The 21,934-nt window shown below is 47.8% G+C and overlaps 1 pseudogene; it reads right to left on the reverse strand.

The window, feature by feature from the left end:
• Positions 1 to 20,345: 20,345 nt before the first annotated feature.
• Positions 20,346 to 21,571, reverse strand: LOC127339448 (uncharacterized; annotated as a pseudogene).
• Positions 21,572 to 21,934: the final 363 nt, after the last annotated feature.

Genomic DNA, 21,934 nt, shown 5'->3' on the forward strand with positions numbered 1-21,934 from the left:
TGTATTCGTTTGCCAATTGCGGGGTTGCCGGAGTGACAGAAACCTAAACCCCCGTTGGTATATCGGTGCAGGAGGGATCGCAGGATCTCAGAGTTTAAGGCTGTGGTTAGATTTATCTTAATTACTTTCTTGTAGTTGCGGATGCTTGCAAGGGGTATAATCACAAGTATGTATTAGTCCTAGGAAGGGCGGTACATTAGCATAGGTTCACCCACACAACACTTATCATAACAATGAAGATTATTTAGCCGTATGTAGCGAAAGCACTAGACTAAAATCCCGTGTGTCCTCGAGAACGTTTGGTCATTATAAGTAAACAAACCGGCTTGTCCTTTGTGCTAAAAAGGATTGGGCCACTCGCTGCAATTGTTACTCTCGCACTTTACTTACTCGTACTTTATTCAACTGTTACATCAAAACCCCCCGAATACTTGTCTGTGAGCATTTACAGGGAATCCTTCATCGAAACTGCTTGTCAACACCTTCTGCTCCTCGTTGGGATCGACATTCTTACTTATCGAAAATACTACGATACACCCCCTATACTTGTGGGTCATCAATCATCGCAATGCACATGTTTTAACCAAGTGTCACAAAGGGGTACCTCTATGCCGCCTGTACAAAGGTCTAAGGAGAAAGCTCGCATCGGATTTCTCGCTATTGATTATTCTCAACTTAGACATCCATACCGGGACAACATAGACAATAGATAATGGAATCCTCTTTTATGCATAAGCATGTAACAACAATTAATTTTTCTCATTTGAGATTGAGGATATATGTCCAAAACTGAAACTTCCACCATTGATCATGGCTTTAGTTAGCGGCCCAATGTTCTTCTCTAACAATATGCATGCTCTAACCATAAGGTGGTAGATCGCTCTTACTTCAGACAAGACGAACATGCATAGCAACTCACATGAAATTCAACAAAGAGTAGTTGATGGCGTCCCCAGAAACATGGTTATCGCACAACAAGCAACTTAATAAGAGATAAAGTGCATAAGTACATATTCAATACCACAATAGTTTTTAAGCTATTTGTCCCATGAGCTATATATTGCAAAGGTGAATGATGGAAATTTTAAAGGTAGCACTCAAGCAATTTACTTTGGAATGGCGGAGAAATACCATGTAGTAGGTAGGTATGGTGGACACAAATGGCATAGTGGTTGGCTCAAGTATTTTGGATGCATGAGAAGTATTCCCTCTCGATACAAGGCTTAGGCTAGCAAGGTTATTTGAAACAAACACAAGGATGAAGCAGTGCAGCAAAACTCACATAAAAGACATATTGAAAACATTATAAGACTCTACACCGTCTTCCTTGTTGTTCAAACTCAATACTAGAAATTATCTAGACTTTAGAGAGACCAAATATGCAAACCAAATTTTAGCATGCTCTATGTATTTCTTCATTAATAGGTGCAAAGTATATGATGCAAGAGCTTAAACATGAGCACAACAATTGTCAAGTATCACATTATCCAAGACATTTTAGCAATTACTACACGTATCATTTTCCAATTCCAACCATATAACAAATTAACGAAGAAGAAACTTCGCCATGAATACTAAAAACTAAGAACACATGTGTTCATATGAACCAGCGGAGCGTGTCTCTCTCCCACACAAGCATTTATTCAAACAAAAACAAAAAACAAAAACACACAGACGCTCCAAGAAAAGCACATAAGATGTGATGGAATAAAAATATAGTTTCAGGGGAGGAACCTGATAATGTTGTCGATGAAGAAGGGGATGCCTTGGGCATACCCAAGCTTAGACGCTTGAGTCTTCTTGATATATGCAGGGGTGAACCACCGGGGCATCCCCAAGCTTAGAGCTTTCACTCTCCTTGATCATGTTGCATCATACTCCTCTCTTGATCCTTGAAAACTTCCTCCACACCAAACTTAGAACAACTCATTAGAGGGTTAGTGGACAATAAAAATTAACATGTTCAGAGGTGACATAATCATTCTTAACACTTCTGGACATTGCATAAAGCTACTGGACATTCATGGATCAAAGAAATTCATCCAACATAGCAAAAGAGGCAATGCGAAATAAAAGGCAGAATCTGTCAAAACAGAACAGTTCGTATTGACGAATTTTATCGAGGCACCAGACTTGCTCAAATTGAACGAAAGTTGCGTACGTATCTGAGGATCACTCACGTAAATTGGCATAATTTTCTGAGTTACCTACAGAGAAAACAGCCCAGATTCGTGACAGCAAAGAAATCTGTTTCTGTGCAGTAATCCAAATCTAGTATGAACTTTTCTATCAACGACTTTACTTGGCACAACAAAACACTAAACTAAGATAAGGAGAGGTTGCTACAGTAGTAAACAACTTCCAAGACACAAAATAAAAACAAAGTACTGTAGTAAAAACCATGGGTTGTCTCCCATAAGCGCTTTTCTTTAACGCCTTTCAGCTAGGCGCAGAAAGTGTGTATTAAGTATTATCAAAGGGTGGTGCATCTTCAGCGGGGTGTGGAGTTTTCTCAACCAGGCATAGTATATTAGATACATAAGTTTTAGCGTCCCCCTTTTCATTAGTCTTGGGCTTGCTACTCTCATCAAACAAATTTTCAGGAACAAGCCAAGCATAATTATTTTCTAGTGCGTCATTCATCGCTAGGAGCTTACATGGTATTGGTGCTTTGATCTCCCCACCATCATTAATATTATTAGTGTACTTTATTCTATCCATATCCATCTTTTCAAGGAGACTAACAAAATTGGTATAAGAACCAAGCATATTATATTTAGCAAAGATCTTTCTAGCCTCTCTTGCTATACCACCAAATTCTCTAAGAAGGGTTTCTAAAACAAAGTCTTTCTTTTCCCCTTCTTCCATATCACCGAGTGTAAGAAACATGTGTTGGATTATAGGATTGAGGTTAACAAATTTAGTTTCCATCATACGAACTAAAGCAGCAGCGGCAATTTCATAGGTAGGAGCAAGTTCTACCAAGTGTCTATCTTCAAAATCTTCAACGGTACTGACATGATTGAAAAATTCTTCTATATTATTTCTCCCAATTATAGACCCGCGCCCTACCGGTACATCTTTAAGAACAAACTTAGGAGGAAACATGATGAAATAAGTAAAGCAAATACAAGTAACTAATTTTTTTTGTGTTTTTGATATAGCAAACAAGATAACAAATAAAGTAAAACTAGCAACTAATTTTTTTGTATTTTGATTTAGTGCAGCAAACAAAGTAGTAAATAAAACTAAGCAAGACAAAAACAAAGTAAAGAGATTGGGAAGTGGAGACTCCCCTTGCAGCGTGTCTTGATCTCCCCGGCAACGGCGCCAGAAAAAGAGCTGTTGACGTGGGAGTTGAAAATCTTTGTGGTGTAACTTTTCTTCGTTCCCCGGCAACGGCGCCAGAAAAAGAGCTTGATACACGTACAGCACGCGTCCGTTGGGAACCCCAAGAGGAAGGTGTGATGCGTACAGCGGCAAGTTTTCCCTCAGTATGAAACCAAGGTTTATCGAACCAGTAGGAGCCAAGAAGCACGTTGAAGGTTGATGGCGGCGGGATGTAGTGCGGCGCAACACCAGAGATTCCGGCGCCAACGTGGAACCTGCACAACACAACCAAAGTACTTTGCCCCAACAAAACAGCGAGGTTGTCAATCTCACCGGCTTGCTGTAACAAAGGATTAGATGTATAGTGTGGATGATGATTGTTTGCAGAAAAACAGTAGAACAGTATTGCAGTAGATTGTATTTTAGTATAGAGAATTGGACCGGGGTCCACAGTTCACTAGAGGTGTCTCTCCCATAAGATAAACAGCATTTTGGGTGAACAAATTACAGTTGGGCAATTGACAAATAAAGAGGGCATGACCATGCACATACATATTATGATGAGTATAGTGAGATTTAATTGGGCATTACGACAAAGTACATAGATCGCTATCCAGCATGCATCTATGCCTAAAAAGTCCACCTTCAGGTTATCATCCGAACCCCCTCCAGTATTAAGTTGCTAACAACAGACAATTGCATTAAGTATTGCGCGTAATGTAATCAGTAACTACATCCTTGAACATAGCACCAATGTTTTATCCCTAGTGGCAACAGCACATCCATAATCTTAGAGATTTCTGTCACTTCCCCAGATTCACGGAGACATGAACCCACTATCGAGCATAAATACTCCCTCTTGGAGTTACAAGCATCTACTTGGCCAGAGCATCTACTAGTAACGGAGAGCATGCAAGATCATAAACAACACATAGACATAACTTTGATAATCAACATAACAAGTATTCTCTATTCATCGGATCCCAACAAACGCAACATATAGAATTACAGATAGATGATCTTGATCATGTTAGGCAGCTCACAAGATCCGACAATTAAGCACAATGGGGAGAAGACAACCATCTAGCTACTGCTATGGACCCATAGTCCAGGGGTAGACTACTCACACATCACTCCGGAGGCGACCATGGCGGCGTAGAGTCCTCCGGGAGATGATTCCCCTCTCCGGCAGGGTGCCGGAGGCGATCTCCTGAATCCCCCGAGATGGGATTGGCGGCGGCGGCGTCTCGATGGGTTTTCCGTATCGTGGCTCTCGGTACTGGGGGTTTCGCGACGGAGGCTTTAAGTAGGCGGAAGGGCAGGTCAGGGGGCCACACGAGGGCCCCACACCACAGGTCGGCGCGGCCAAGGGGCAGGGCGCGCCACCCTAGGGTTTGGGCGCCTCGTGGCCCCACTTCGTCTCCTCTTCGGTCTTCTGGAAGCTTCGTGGCAAAATAGGACCCTGGGCGTTGATTTCGTCCAATTCCGAGAATATTTCGTTACTAGGATTTCTGAAACCAAAAACAGCAGAAAACAGCAACTGGCACTTCGACATCTTGTTAATAGGTTAGTTCCAGAAAATGCACGAATATGATATAAAGTGTGCATAAAACATGTAGATAACATCAATAATGTGGCATGGAACACAAGAAATTATCGATACGTCGGAGACGTATCACCCGCGCGGCCCTATGGTGTGGGGCCCCCCTGGCTCTCCTCCGACTCTCCTTCGGTGTTCCGGAGCCTTCCGGGAAAAATAGGAGGTTTGGCGTTGATTTCGTCCAATTCCGAGAATATTGCCCGAACAGCCTTTCTGGAACCAAAAACAGCAGAAAACAGCAACTGGCACTTCGGCATCTTGTTAATAGGTTAGTTCCCGAAAATGCACGAATATGACATAAAGTGTGCATAAAACATGTTGATATCATCAATAATGTGGCATGGAACATAAGAAATTATCGATACATCGGAGACGTATCAAGGACGATGCAGACATTGACGATCAGTGTCCTCAAGATGATGAGGATGAGTTGATGTTTCCTGAATTGGTAGATCGATGCAGTAAGCAGGCAATGGAGGATCAATACATGGAAGATATTGCTTTTGGTGCCAGATTTGATGACACTGATGATGAAGAGAAGAATGAGAATGATGACAGCCTCGTTTTAGCCGATTACGAAGGTGAAGACTTGCCAACAATTGAGTGGAACAGGGAGAATCCCCAGCTTGCAGAAGGCACCGTGTTTCAAACGATGATGGACTGCCGTAATGCAATTACTACATATCACATTCTCACTAAGAATAATTATGAGTTTATTAAAAGTGAGCCAGGTAGGTTCACAATTAAATGCTCATACCCAAGGTGTAGGTTTAGGCTGCATGCATCCACAATGCGCAGAAGCAGCTTGGTTCAGGTACTACGCCAACCAGTTGTGTATTTAGATCACGGTGTAAAATTTGTTATCTATTACTGACATCCCTTATCATTATGTTTCAGATAAAGAAGAATAAGGAGATCCATAGGTGTCCACCTCTAGGGGGAGAGCTAGAGCTGAAAACAAAGCTAGCGAAGACTAGGTGGTTGGCAGATATAATCCTAGATTGGCTGAGAAAAAATCCTTCACTTGGTCCAACAGCACTCGTAAAAAAGGTGGTTGAGAAGTATAAAATGGAAGTACCTTACATGAGGATATTCTATGCAAAGGAAATGGCTCTTGACAAGATCAGTGGTCCATGGAATGAAAGCTTTCAGTTGCTTTACACTTTCAAAGCTGAAGTGGAGATGGCTAGTCCAGGCAGTGTTGTAGTGATAGACAAGCATACAGTTCCCTACAAATTGAAAAGCGGGAAGGTAATGCACAATGAATGTTGTAGAAGGGCTTTTGTTTGTTTCAAAGCTTGCTGGAAAGGCTTTTTGGACGGTTGCAGGCCTTATTTGGCCGTGGATGCATCAGCTCTTCATGGCAGGTTTAAAGGACAGCTAGTTGCTGCTACTGCAGTTGATGGACATAATTGGATGTTCCCTGTTGCTTATGGGGTTTTGGAGGTTGAGTCACAGGAAAGTTGGACTTGGTTTCTGCAGAATTTGTGCGACCTTATAGGTCATCCACCAGGACTTGTTATCCACACAGACGCTTGCAAAGGTTTGGAGACTGCGGTAGAAGCAGTATTCCCTGGAGTGGAGCATAGGGAATGTATGCGACACTTGGTACAGAATTTTACAAAGAAATTCAAGGGTAAAGTTTTTACTGATAACCTATGGCCAGCTTCATACACATGCAGCTCTAGGAAGCATCTGTTTCATTTGGATGTGTTGTATAAACAAAAACCTGGGGTGAAGGAGTACTTGGATGAACATCATGGTAGGGTGTGGTCAAGAAGCCAATTCAATGAAATTTGCAAGGTAGACTATGTAACAAGTAACCTTGCGGAGAGTTTCAATTCAAAGATCAAGTCATTGAAAGGGCTTATGCTGTGGCAAATATTTGATAAGATTAGGCAGATGATCATGATAAAGATCGATCTGCGTCAAAGAATTGCATCCACAAATTATGTTGGCCATCTCATGCTCCCATCTTTGATTAAGTCTTTGCATGCCAGGGCAAAACAATTGAGGATGCAATGCGTCAGAAAAGGAATGGAGGCTGAGGTAACCTACACTGACAAAGAAAACAGGCAGTGGAGGTATCCAGTGAGTTTGGTTGATAGGACATGCCATTGTAGGGGATGGCAGATCCGTGGGATACCCTGCATACACGCATTGTTTTTCATGAGTGTTATAGGGGTGAAGATGGTCAAGTTGATCAGTATGTGTCAGAGTATTTCTCTGTTGCCAAATTTAGGGCTGCATATGCTATGAATGTTCCTACCTTGTTGGGAAAATACCAATGGATGAAAGTCGATCCAGGCTTCAAACTGTACTCTCCAGTATTGACTAGACCGGCAGGTAGGCCGAGGAAGAATAGGATCAGAGCTAGTGCAGAGGGTGGTGCACCGATTCGAAAACGTAAGTGCAAACATTGTGGAATCCCTGGACACATTGCTAGGCTTTGTAAAAATGCAGTTGACCCAGCTTTTGGAATGGAAGATCAGGCGGGAGCAGCAAATGCAGAGGAGAATGAAGCAGCAATTCAACTTGAGATTGAAGCAGCAGTTCAACATGAGGAGATTGAAGCAGCAAATGCAGAGGAGATTGAAGCAGCAAATGCAGAGGAGATTGAAGCAGCAAATGTAGAGGAGATTGAAGTAGCAATTGAACATGAGGAGATTGAACCGATGGATCAAGAACAGAGGGAACAGATGGATGTAGAATGGCTTCAACCGATGAGTCCAGAGGGGATGGAACAGTATAATCGAGAGTGCCTCGAAAGTACTAAGGCCATGGTAGATGCTAACTTCGCAGAGTACATGGCAGAAGAAAAAGCACAAGCTTCGCAGAAGAAGAAGAACAAGAAAGAGGGCAAAAGGAAGGTAGACACCGGTAATATCCCTGGTAGGGTTACCTGGAGTAAGGTGGTGGCCCCGGCGAGTCACACCAGGAGCAAGAGAAAGATTTTATTCTGAACAACTAATTTGAATTTGTATGAACAATTTGTATTGGGGTTCCCTTTGTATTGGGGATCCCTTTGTGTTGAACAATTTGTATTGGGGTTCCCTTTGTATTGGGGATGCCTTTGTGTTGAACAATTTGAATTTCTATGAACAATTTGAATTTCTATGAACAATTTGAATTTGTATGAACAATTTGTATTGGGGATGCCTTTGTGTTCAACAATTTGAATTTGTATGAACAATTTGTATGCCACATTTAAGCCACATTTATCATTTTCTCTAGGGTTTAGGGTTTTAGGGTTTTAGGGTTCAATTCAAAATAATTCAAAACATGGTGGAACCTTCCCATGGAGCCTTGTTATGTTACCTACAATCTAGAGAAATAATAATGGAAAAGGAAATATAGAGATATGAAGTTTTTATGCCAAAAGCTTCAAAACCACTTCCTAGTCCATGAGCTACTAGATATGAAGATGCAGGGCTTTCTGCTCAATACACCTCCCAAATACCCACTATGCTTACAAACTTTGTCCAAATGAGTCCAAATTCGTCACACTTGTGTATCTTTGAATTGCAAACAATATCTAGTCGGCCAAAATGTAATATATTGTTCAAATAACACAATTTTACAATTTTTATGCCAAAAGCTTCAATTTCCCTTAGTCCCTTTATTATTTGGGTGCCCCTGTTTTACTTAGTGTTACTCAGTTTTCCCCCTCCGGGCCCACTTATTGTACTCAGTCCTACTTAGTTTTGCCCTTCCGATAAACATTTCCTCACTTTTCCCCCTGTTAGTTCTACTCAGTTTTCCTAACTTGTACTCACTGGCTGATCTCTGATTGGTCGAGATGTATGTCACACGGATCTTGGTTGGTTGAAAGCTCAACGAACGCTTGCACCGTACGATCATTTATGATCGAACGGCCTGTATATCTCTCTCTACCATGATGGACGCATACGGAGACAAGAGCAGAGCACATACCTACCAACCCTGGCAGTCGCATATTCCAGTCGCATCTTCCTCTCTCTCCTCTTTCCTCTCTTACTCCGGCGGTCGCGGCGGCGCGGATCTAACCGTGCGTGCAGCGGCGCGGATCTAACCGTGCGTGTGGTGGCGTGCGGCGGCGCGGATCTAAGAGTGCCGGTGAGGATCTAACCGTCAGAAATAGTTGAAATATCTCTCTCTGTCTCACTTTCGTTTCTCTTCTCAGATCTGTTGAATGATGAAGAACCCCAAGACGGCGGCCGTGCCGATAGTGGTCATCGATGCCACGAACATTGAAGCCATCGCCTACAACATCGCTTCAACGGCGCAGATCCAGCATTCAATGTCGGAGGCTGTTGATGTCTCACTTCCGTTGCCCTCCTCAGATCCGTTGCTGATGAAGGACAACAAGACGCCGGCCGTGCCGACAGTGGTCATCCATGCCACGAACATTGAAGCCATCGCCTGCAACCGCGCTGCAAAGCCGCCGATCCAGCCCTCCGCAGATCCGTCGCTGATGAAGTACACCAAGACAGCGGCGGTTCTGACAGTGGTCATCGATGCCACGAACATTGAAGCCATCACCTGCAACCGCGCTGCAAAGCCGCCGATCCAGCCCTCCGCAGATCCGTCGCTGATGAAGTACACCAAGACAGCGGCGGTTCCAACAGTGGTCATCGATGCCACGAACATTGAAGCCATCGCCGATAACATCGCTTCAACGACGGATGGCGCAGATGACCACCCTCAGCTGCCCGTCGACCCGGCCTTTCTTGCCCATCGCTGTGCGGCCGTGTTCGACGCCGCAAATTGAGATAAATTATGATAAATTTGTATTTTTCAATTTCCAATTGGGATAAAATTGTTCGAACTACTACCACCGTCTCAAAAAAAGCTTCTCCACGTTCTTGATGTGTCCATGTACATCCGTATGTATGATTTGAATTCTATCCCAACTTGATTGGGAAGATATTGTCCCATATTGATATGTATTTGATCCGGAGGCTGGTACATGCTTTCACTTTTGGGATCCCTTCACTTTTATAAAATGTTCATTCATGCTAAAATTATCGCGCGCATTACATAGCACAACTAGGAAATTGTACGCCAAAATACAGTGCTTAGAGGCACAACAAAATACAGTGGTTAGAGCCATCTACTGAATAACAATTCTATATAAAATTGTCTACCAGAACCACATAACTGCTAGGACAGGGATGGCACCTAATAAAACTGCCCAGATGAATCTACTTTTCTCCTCTCCCATCACTTTAAGTTCATGTTCTAGATTTTCTACCACTTGATCAAATACGGCAAGATCTGTCTCAACTCTCAACTTCTCCTTGCGAATAAGCTCTGAATTCTTCTTTTCTTCCTCCATAATACGCTTCAGCTCGAATATCATCAGGTTTTTACGGGCCAATTCATCACCTAAATTGGCCACCTTCTCCTCCAAATCCATCCTCTAGCTACACCACTGGGTTGATTCATCTTGGTATGCAATGTACCATGGATCATCGGCTTGCCTGGCTAACTGTAACAATAATGGAAAAAAGAACAGCTCAAATCACTCCAACAGGCCATGGTGGAACTTTCAACGGTAGTACAGAGAGCTGAAGCTAGATACCTGCACTTCCGATGAGGTAGGAGAAGTATAACGTGGCCACGACATGATCGAATCCCCACCCTCGCCGGTGTACCCGCTACGACCAGACATTGAGGACTATTTCGTACCTGCAAACTCCAATAAATTACGGGAACCGAATCGATTAGGGGGCGGGGGAGGCAGAAGCGGAGGTCTTACCAAGCTATACTACCAATTGGTGCGCGGAACAAATCCCGGTCTTCATGGGCGGTGGATCTGCTTGCGGCGGACTTTCCTGCGGTGGGTACAATGTGTGCGGACGAAACAAGTGCTGGAGCCGTGGTTGATGTGCAGCGCCATGATCCGTCCCACGCCGCCGAGACGAGCCGGCGCGACGAGGCGCCAGCGATGGCTGCTCCGTCCGACGGTGGGGAACGAGCTGCCAGCGGTTCTCCGGTCTAGCTTAAGAATAATTAATTAGCGAACTTGTTGCTTCTCTCTATGATATTCTCTAAAGAAATATATCAGAGCGGCAATATGTGTCTTTTCCTGAAAAATAGACGACCCCACTCGTCATTGGCTGCGGAGGCCCCACAGAGCGGCAATATATGATTTTCTCTAAATAAATAGACGACCCCACTTGTCATTGGTTGCGGCAGCCCCACAGAGCGGCAATATGTCTTTTCCTGAAAAATATACGACCCCACTGGCCATTGGCTACGGCGGCCCCACAGAGCAGCAATATATGATTTTCTCTAAATAAATAGACGACCCCACTGGTCATTGGCTGCGGCAGCCCCACAGAGCGGCAATATATGTCTTTTCCTGAAAAATATACAACCCCACTGGTCATTGGCTGCGGAGGCTCCACAGAGCGGCAATATATGATTTTCTCTAAATAAATAGACGACTCCACTGGTTATTGGCTGCGGCAGCCCCACAGAGCGGCAATATATGTCTTTTCCTGAAAAATATACGACCCCACTGGTCATTGACTGCGGCAGCCCTATAGAGCGGCCCTATTTGTCATTGGCAGCAACGCGTATAAAATCATGACATAAAACGGCCCACACATCAGCGATAGATGGATGGCTGCTCCGACGTGTCTCCTGACCCTACCCGTCAGCACGAGACGGTCAGGGAGGAGCTGCCCCTGTGCGGCCCCACCCGGTCAGACTAACGGTCAAGGCCTCTGACCTGACGGCTACCGGCCGTTCCAGCACTTGTGGGTGTTTCAAACTAGAGGAGGAGAAAACTGAGGAAAAATTAAGGGACTGGGGAAAACTGAGTACAACTAACGAACCAGGGGCACAAAAATAGAACTCCTTATATTTATATGCCAAAGAGATACAAGTCCAACATGATTACAACACAAATACATATCCGTATGCTGCTAGGTTTCTTGGAGTCTACTCCAAGGCGGCGTGGATGCCGTGTCTAGGTCCTTCTCTAACACGCCCCCGCAGTCTGAACGATGGAGAGAATCGACGTGAAGACTGGAGCGAAACTCTCGGAATAATGCAGTCGGCAGCCCTTTAGTGAAGATATCAGCATACTGTGAAGAGGACGGTACATGAAGCACACGAACAGCACCGAGAGCAACCTTTTCCCGAACAAAATGTATGTCAAGCTGAATGTGCTTGGTGCGCCTATGATGCACAGGGTTGGCGGAGAGATACACTGCACTGACATTGTCGCAATAAACAATTGTGGCAGTGTGAATAGGACAGTGAAGCTCCTGCATTAGTTGGCGTACCCAACATGACTCGGCCACGGCTGTTGCAACTGCCCATTCTGCCTCAGCACTTGAGCGAGAGACCGTCGTTTGACGGCGAGAAGACCAGCTAATCAAATTATCTCCAAGATACATACAAAACCCTGACGTGGAGCGTCTGGTATCCGGACATCCCGCCCAATCAGCATCCGAGTAGGCAATGAGAGAATGAGAAGTGGATTTGTGAAGTGTAAGGCCGTGAGAAAGTGTACCCTTGAGATAGCGAAGAACGCGTTTGATAAGAGAGAAGTGAGGCTCACGAGGATCATGCATGTGAAGGCATATTTGTTGGACAGCATAGGAGATGTCAGGAAGAGTGAGGGTGCCGTACTGTAATGCCCCAGCCAGACTGCGATAAAAGGAGGGATCAGCCACCGGTGGACCGGCGGTAGAGAAAAGTTTAGACTTGGTATCGATAGGAGTGGTGACAGGATGAAAATCCCTCATACCGACGCGGTTAAGAATATCTAAGATATACTGATGTTGGGAGAGATGAATGCTAGTGGGTGAGCGAGTGACATGGATTCCACGGAAATGATGAAGGGGACCAAGATCCTTCATTGCAAATTCATGACTGAGAGACGAAGTGATATTGGAGAGGAAGCTGGGAGAGGAAGCTGTAAGGATAATGTCATCGACATACAAAAGAAGATAGGCGGTGTCGGCACCGCGGCGAAGAATGAATAGGGAGGCGTCAGATTTGGATTCAATGAACCCGATGGTGCGAGCAAAGGAGGAAAAACGTTGAAACCAGGCACGTGGGGCCTGTTTGAGACCATAGAGGGATTTGAGAAGCCGACATACGTGAGTAGGTGTTTGGGGGTTGATGAAACCAGAGGGTTGCTGACTGTAGACAACTTCGTTGAGATGACCATGTAGAAAGGCGTTTTTGACATCGAGTTGATGGATAGGCCAAGAGTTAGAGAGAGCAAGAGATAAGATGATGCGGATGGTGGCCGGTTTGACGACAGGACTAAAGGTTTCATCGAAATCAACGCCGGGTTGTTGAGAAAAGCCACGAACAACCCAACGAGCTTTGTGTCGGGCAAGAGAGCCATCGGCGTTGTATTTGTGACGGAAAATCCACTTTCTGCTCACAATGTTAGCGCCAGGAGGAGGGGGAACTGATACGCGTACAGCACGCGTCCGTTGGGAACCCCAAGAGGAAGGTGTGATGCGTACAGCGGCAAGTTTTCCCTCAGTAAGAAACCAAGGTTTATCGAACCAGTAGGAGCCAAGAAGCACGTTGAAGGTTGATGGCAGCGGAGTGTAGTGCGGCGCAACACCAGGGATTCCGGCGCCAACGTGGAACATGCACAACACAACCAAAGTACTTTGCCCCAACGTAACAGTGAGGTTGTCAATCTCACCGGCTTGATGTAACAAAGGATTAGATGTATAGTGTGGATGATGATGTTTGCAGAAAACAGTAAAGAACAATTGCAGTAGATTGTATTTCAGATGTAAAGAATAGGACCGGGGTCCACAGTTCACTAGAGGTGTCTCTCCATAAGAATTAGCATGTTGGGTGAACAAATTACAGTTGGGCAATTGACAAATAATGAGGGCATGACAATGCACATACATGATATGATGAGTATTGTGAGATTTAATTGGGCATTACGACAAAGTACATAGACCGCTATCCAGCATGCATCTATGCCTAAAAAGTCCACCTTCAGGTTATCATCCGAACCCCTTCCAGTATTAAGTTGTAAACAACAGACAATTGCATTAAGTATGGTGCGTAATGTAACCGACAACTACATCCTTAGACATAGCATCGATGTTTTATCCCTAGTGGCAACATCACATCCACAACCTTAGAACTTTCTGTCACTGTCCCAGATTTAATGGAGGCATGAACCCACTATCGAGCATAAATACTCCCTCTTGGAGTTACAAGCAAAAACTTGGCCAGAGCCTCTAGTAGCAACGGAGAGCATGCAAGATCATAAACAACACATGATAGATTGATAATCAACAAAACATAGCATTCACTATCCATCGGATCCCAACAAACACAACATATAGTATTACAGATAGATGATCTTGATCATGTTAGGCAGCTCACAAGATCCGACAATGATAGCATAATGAGGAGAAGACAACCATCTAGCTACTGCTATGGACCCATAGTCCAGGGGTGAACTACTCACACATCACTCCGGAGGCGACCATGGCGGTGTAGAGTCCTTCGGGAGATGATTCCCCTCTCCGGCAGGGTGCTGGAGGCGATCTCCTGAATCCCCCGAGATGGGATTGGCGGCGGCGGCGTCTCTGGAAGGTTTTCCGTATCGTGGCTCTCGGTACTGGGGGTTTCGCGATGAAGGCTCATTGTAGGCGGAAGGGCAGGTCAAGGGGCATCACGAGGGGCCCACACAGTAGGCCGGCGCGGCCAGGGCTTGGGGCGCGCCGCCCTAGTGTGTCGCCACCTCGTGGCCCCACTTCGTCTCCTCTTCTGACTTCTGGAAGCTTCGTGGAAAAATAGGCCCCTGGGCGTTGATTTCGTCCAATTCCGAGAATATTTCCTTACTAGGATTTCTGAAACCAAAAACAGCAGAAAACAGCAACTGGCTCTTCGGCATCTTGTTAATAGGTTAGTGCCGGAAAATGCATAAATATGACATAAAGTATGCATAAAACATGTAGGTATCATCAATAAAGTAGCATGGAACATAAGAAATTATCGATACGTTGGATACGTATCAGGAACCAGTGTCCATGTTTGATTGAGGGTGAGAGCATCAAATTCTTCCTGCATGGCATGTCGCCAATTAGGATCACGAAGAGCGGTGAGGTAGTTAGTGGGAAGAGGAGAAGAGACGATAGCTTGGAGGTTGAGTTTGGCAGGGGGACCAGGGAGGCGGTCGGTGGTGGACCATGTGCGATGCACGATAGGTGGTGGTGGCCGTGGCGGACTAACTGGTGGTGAAGGTGGTATGGGCGGAGAGTGTGCTGCCGCGGCAGGAGAATGGGGCGCGGCAGGCTGGCGTGGCTCGGCGGCAGGCTGCCGCGGGCTGGCGGCAGAGGGATCGGCTGCCACGGTAGAGCGGGCTGCCGGCAGAGAGGGAGGAACGGGTGGATCAAAAAGGTCAGGAGAAGGAGATGCAGGAGGTGTCGGTGAGGCGACAGGGGCATAAGGAAAGGAGTGTTCATCAAAGATGACATGTCGGGAGATAATGATGCGACGAGAGGTTAGGTCAAGGCACCGATACCCTTTGTGATGAGACGGATATCCAAGGAAGACACATTTGGTGGATCGGGGGATAGTTTGTTGGGTGAAGTGGAGGTAATATTTGGGTAGCATAAGCAGCCGAAGACACGTAAGGTGTGATAAGGCGGTGTAATGCCGAGAAGACGCTCATATGGTGTAGAGAGAGAGGTAGCTTTGGTTGGTCTAATATTAATAAGGAAGTTCACGGTATGTAGTGCCTCAGCCCAAAGAGAGGGCGGCATCGAAGCTTGGAATAAAAGAGTGCGGATGACATTGTTGGTGGTGCGAATAGCATGTTCGGCCTTGCCGTTTTGCTGCGAGGTGTGTGGGCAAGAAAATCGGAAGAGGGTGCCTTGTTGGGTGAAGAAGGAGTGTACTTGATGATTGTCAAATTCGCGGCCATTATCACATTGAATAGCTAGGATGGGAAGGTTGAATTGGGTGCGAGCATATGCATGAAAGGTGGTGAAGGTTGCATAAACATCTGATTTTTTGCGAAGTGGAAATGTCCAAAAGTAATGCGTAAAGTCATCCACAATAATGAGATAATAAGTGTAACCAGACGAACTAGGAATCGGTGATGTCCACAAATCACAATGTATTAATTGAAATGGTTTGATACTATAAGAATGCGAGGAATAAAAGGGGAGCCTAATATGACGACCTAATTGGCAAGCATGACATAGAGATGATGGGGGTTTATTGCTAGGAATATGTTGTTGCTGATGAAGACGTTGCATGGTAGGATGGCCGGGGTGTCCAAGGCAACGATGCCAAAGCTAGGTTGATGAAGTGGCAAGTAGAGTCTGGGCTTCTGGTGGGCAGAAGATGGAGTAGAGAGGACCGGGACTATTGCATCGAAGAATCACGGTCTTGGTAAGAAGATCCTTCACGGAGAAACCAAAGGGGTCAAATTCGATGGAACAAAGATTATCGATAGTAAATTGACGAACAGAAATTAGATTTTTGATAATGTGTGGAACAATTAGAATATGACGAAGAAAGAAGTTTTTAGAATTAAGGGTGAAGGTGTGAGAGCCGGTATGTGTGACAGGGAGAGAAGCACCATTGCCCACTATGATTTTATGTGCGGAAAAGGGAACGGAGGAGGAAAGAATACCGTGATCGGATGCCATATGAGACGAGGCGCCGGAGTCCATGACCCACTCCTGGCCGCCAGGGAGCTGCAAATTCTGGAGAGCTGTAAGAAGAGCTGGGTCGATCTGTTGTTGCTGTTGCGGCTGCTGAGCGATCATCATGTTGTTGGAGGGTTGCTGGTAGCCGGTGGCGGTGTAAGCCTGGTACGGTGGCAGAGCTGGTCGAGGCCCCAAGACGCTGGGGGTTGGGGCGTGCCAACGGGGCTGCCAAGAGGAGGGCATCGCCGGCTGCTGCTGCTGGAGTTGATGAGCGCGCGTAGGGAGGCCAGTCCAGGGATTAAACATCCAAGGGCTGTTGCTGTCACGACCACAGCCGCGGCCACCGCCACGTCCACGTCGGCCTGCGCTGCCACCACCCCGGCTGAAGTTGGTGAAGATGCCGGGCTGGAGGGGCGAGGGAGTCCGTGGATGAGACGGACCACCGCCAGGGCCGGCAGGAGGAGGGGCGCCCCCGGCGTGCGATGTGTTGCCGCCGTTGGGAAGCACACTATTGCCGCTGGCCCAGAGCGCAGTGGACGCCGCATGCTTGGCATCAGTCTTCTTTTGCGCCTCCTCGAGAACCAGGGCGGAGCGCGTCTGCAAGAACGTGGGGAACGACACCTGGTAGGGAAGGAAGGAGCGGAGGTGGCTGTATTGTTCGTTGAGGCCGCGGAGAACCGTGAGGACGAGGGTGTCATCCGAGATCTTCTCACCAACATCACCGAGAGCATCGGCAAGAGACTTGAGCTTGGCGCAGTAATCATGGACACTCATGTCACCTTGTGGCGTGTTGCGAAATTCCGCGTCGAGGGCAAGGGCGCGGCTTTTCTTGTTGTCGTGGAAGAGGTTGGCGATGGAGTCCCAGATCTGCCGCGCCGTTGAGCCAGGGGAGATGACGATGCCGAAGAGCTCGGGGGAGATCGAGCCGTAGATCCAGGAGAGGACGGTGAAGTCGTCACGTGCACAATCGGAGGTGGGGGAGGTGTCCGAAGGCGTGGCGTCGGTGGTGCCGGTGACGTGGCTGGTGAGACCATGGCGTCCAAGGGCGACGAGAAAGAGCTCGCGCCACTTGATGTAGTTGGAGTCCTGCAGATCAAGGGTGATGGCGACGATGGTCTTGACGGGAGAGACGTAGGTGGAAGGGCTTTGGGGGGTAGGGTTGCTGTCGACGGCCTTGCCCATCTCGGCAGCACGGCGGTCGAGCTCATCCTTGCGCGCCTGAAGGAGGGATTCGTGCTGCTTCAGCTCGGCTTCGAGCTTGGTGATCTGGTCGGGAGTCATCGCGACGACGGCGTGGGGGGTAGGGTGTCAAAAAAATTAGGGTTTAGAGGGGGGTAGGATCGGCTGGTGCTCTGATACCATGAAAGCCGAATAGAATTTTAGGCTGCGTGATCAAAGTCACGGCCTCCCCCCTCATATATTTATATGCCAAAGAGATACAAGTCCAACATGATTACAACACAAATACATATCCGTATGCTGCTAGGTTTCTTGGAGTCTACTCCAAGGCGGCGTGGATGCCGTGTCTAGGTCCTTCTCTAACAAATACAAAAGGCAGATGTTAGGTCCGAAAGTTTTCAACTAGATGCAAGACCTTAGAATTTTTGGCGAAGGCTAAAAAGCTGCTGCCTTGATGCTAGATTAGAAATATTTCAACTTACACTGGCACGGCCTTGTTGAAAGGGTATTTTCCCTCTCATGTGGTTTTGGTATTGATGACAATGTCGTGTGTGATCTAACTGTGCATATGTCAGAAAGCTGCATGGTTGAGATGTGAAAAAAGGTCGAAGGAAAAAAGATGTGTTCTGAGAGCCACATCCTGATTGAATCTTGCTGAGCGGTAGTACCGCTTCCGGCGGCAGTACCGCTCGTCCTCCAGGAGCGGTACTACCGCTCCCAGTACTGAGCTGGTGCCGCTCGTCCTCTGGATTCTGAGCGGTAGCGCAGCGGTAGTGGAGCGGTAGTACCGGATTCAATAGGCGGTACTACCGCTCGCAACCGCGGTAGTACCGCTCCAGTTCTTTTAAAGCATGATTCAACGATGTCAACTACAGAAAATGTCAGTCAAGCGATACTACCGCTGGCAAGAGTGGTAGTACCGCTCTAAGGATTTTGCAACGGCTACATCATATGGAAGGGGTATAAAAGACCCCTTCTTCTTCCTTGGAAGGTGGCTCATCCTCCTCAAGAACACCATACATACTTGAGCCACTACTTTCACTTGATCTCCTCCCTCAAACACCCAAAGCTTTTGATCTTTGGAGAATCGAAGGAGAAGACCCCGATCTACTACTTCATCAAAGTGATTTGCATTTCCCCCTCATTCACTTGAGGGCTCTTGTGCTAGTGTTTTTCTTGTAAACCCTAGTTGTTGTTTACTCTTGATAACTTGTCTTTTTTTAGGTGACCTCGAAGCTAAGCTTTGTGTACAGCTTCGTGGTTGCATCTTGGGAGCCTCTAATTCGGTTGTGGATGCGTGCCCCAAGCTTGGTGTAATTGTGCCGGTTGCGACTTAAGGCAACCGCTTAATGGAGCATGAGCTAGGCCTTCGTGGCGGTGCTCCCCGAAGAATGTGGTGAGGCCTTTGTGGCATTGGTAGACCTTCGTGGCACCACACTCCTCCAACGTAGACGTACTTCCCTTTACAAGGAGGAACTACGTGAATCATACTCTTGTGTCTCTGTGTGCTTCACCTTGGTTACTTTTATCACTTACCGCACTTTACTACTTGCATCTTGTATTGTGTATTGCTTGCTCGCATCTTGTCATATAGGTAAATTCACATAGTTGCATATCTAGAGAATTTACCTTTGTGTCAAGCCTAAATTGGAAAAACAATTAAAAATTGATTAAGCACCTATTCGAACACACCCCCCCCTCTAGGTGCCATATGATCCTTTCACTTGTGCACCTTCGGCGTCAGGGACGATACGCCGCAACTCACGTCGAAGGAGGCTAGTCGAAAGCGCGATACACAGGATAATCCGGCTATTGGTTTTGAGACCCGAAGTCCTGGTTCCTCAGGATGGACCCGCGGCGACTACGGGCTGAACTTGCCGGATTAAACCGCTCCAAGCTCGGTTTTCAATTTTAGACAAATTTACGCGAAGTTGCCGAAGAACGGAAGTAGGAACAAGGGTTTGAGGGGAAAAAAAAGTAGATGTATTGATTTTTAACGATTGTTTGCTTAACTTAAATTGACCGTCATCTCTTACATATATATGAGGCGGCTGGATACTCCAAACAACAAATTTGTATATCTCAAAGAGACGAGTAATTCTCATGTTTATCACTTTTCATCTAAGGCCATCTTGATGCATCTTCGGGTTCATCTTTAACTTCAGATCGAAACTACCAGGCAGAATGTTATCTGGATCCTACAAAATCTCTCCAACTCGAAAGGTACGTCAGATCCAGATGGACTCAACATCAAAATTGTACATATTGATGATATGATTAACTTCGGTGTTGAGCATTATCTCATCCAGCACTGTATTGATGCGTATCGAGCCCATCTTCAATTTCAGGTTGGATCCATCAGGCGGATAATTACTAGGATCTTATCAGGTCTCTGTGGACCGCATAGTAAATCGAATTCAGATAACTTCAAAAAAAGTTGTACCTTTCGAAGATATGAACAACTTTCGTGTTTGGCACTTTTTCAAATAAGGCTATCTTGGGGATATTCCGACCAACTTCTTCATACGATGTCGTCTGAGTATCTCCAACTTCCCTCGAAGCCAAGTTGGTCAAATGTTCAGTCAAATTTACCCTCCCACCAAATTCCATATTACGGGCAAAGTGCCATGTACCGGTTCGTTTTGTTTCTTCTTTTGGTCAACACGGTAGTCCGTGAGGCTGCAGCAGACGGAGCTACTGGTAATGCCCAGCTCGCCAGGTCCCACGGCGAAGCTGGCCAGCTCGACAGCATGGAGGTGCAGCGCCGCGCGGAACACGCCGTTGACGGCGTCGGGCAGACGGTCCAGCAGCGCAGCCAGCTCCTCCGTCCACTTCTCCACCTCCCGCGCCGCGGCGCGCACCGCCTCGTCGTCCCCAGCGTCTTGGGCTTCAGTGCTGCCTTCGAAGAGCGCCGCGAGCTGGCTAGCGAGCACGTTGAGGGGCTCCGCCCACGGGAGGTCACCGGAGACGAGGAGGGGGAAGGAGCCGGAATCGTCCACGGCGTCCACCTCGCTGGTGTTGGCGTCGGCGAGGACGGCGAGCTGGCTGGCAAGCGCGTTGAGGGGCTCCGCCCACGAGAGGTCGCCGGAGACGAGGAGGGGGAAGGAGCCGGAATTGAGCTTCCCGCCGCCGAGGATGGTGGCCGCGGCCGTCGCGGCGAGCGAGAAGACCGCGTTGACGGCGAGGAGGACGCGGGAGGCGCCGGCGAGCCACCTACCTGCCCACGGAGCGGGCTGACGAACAGCACGCACGGGAGTGACACGGGCGGCGAGGAATCCCCGGCGCCCCGTCCGCCGTGGTCGGCGAGCGCGGCGCGCGCGCGCTGGACAGTCGACGGGGAGCTGCAGCCCGATGACAGGAGGTGGAGCGCGAGGCGGGAGAGGAGGCTGCGGCGGCGCAGGAGGTCGATGCGGGCGGCGATGGCGTTGCAGGCGTCGAGGAGCGCGACGCCCGCATCGAGGTGGGCGGCGACGACGGCAGATGCGAGGCCCCCCTGGCCGACGGCGGAGGAGAGCGCGGGCGCGACGTCCCCGAGCGTGGCCGCAAGGAGGTCGGCCAGACGTGACAGCGCCACGAGCGGGGAGGATGGCAAGGGCAGCAGGCTCCCGAGGCGTGCGGCGAGGGCGGCGTCGAAGCAGGAGACCACCCCCGGGTGCCGCGGGCGTCGGCCCCTCGGACCGAGCTCCCCAAACTGGGCGTTGTGCTCTGTCGCTCTCTGTGTTCCGCGGGAGCCACGGGCGACGCCCTGCGGCTCCTCTTCACAAGGTTCAGGTAGCAACTCTGCTCCGCTCCGTGTTCTTTCTTCCTGATACATATCTTGTACTTCTAATGTTTGCTACATCCTGTACTAATATGCTCTTGTTTGTGCAGGTGTTCACTACGGGAACCCGCCGACGTGCCGACGGCCAGAATCTGTGCCGACGGCCGCCGTCGGCACAGCCTCGCTCGCCGTCAGCCCAGCAAAGTAGCCGTCGGCACAGCCTGGCCGTCGGCACAGAACCACCAGGACCGACGGCCGCCGTCGGCACACTTTGGCCGTCGGCACAAACACTGTCTGTGCCGACGGCACGTAGCCTAGCCGTCGGCACATGGTCATATGGTGGGGCCACAGACAGCCACCGACAACGGCGTCAGCAGGTGGCAAACGGCGTGAAGTGGGCCGACGGCCAGGCCGTCG

Source organism: Lolium perenne, chromosome 3, assembly GCF_019359855.2.
Source record: "Lolium perenne isolate Kyuss_39 chromosome 3, Kyuss_2.0, whole genome shotgun sequence".
NCBI classification, from domain to species: domain Eukaryota; kingdom Viridiplantae; phylum Streptophyta; class Magnoliopsida; order Poales; family Poaceae; genus Lolium; species Lolium perenne.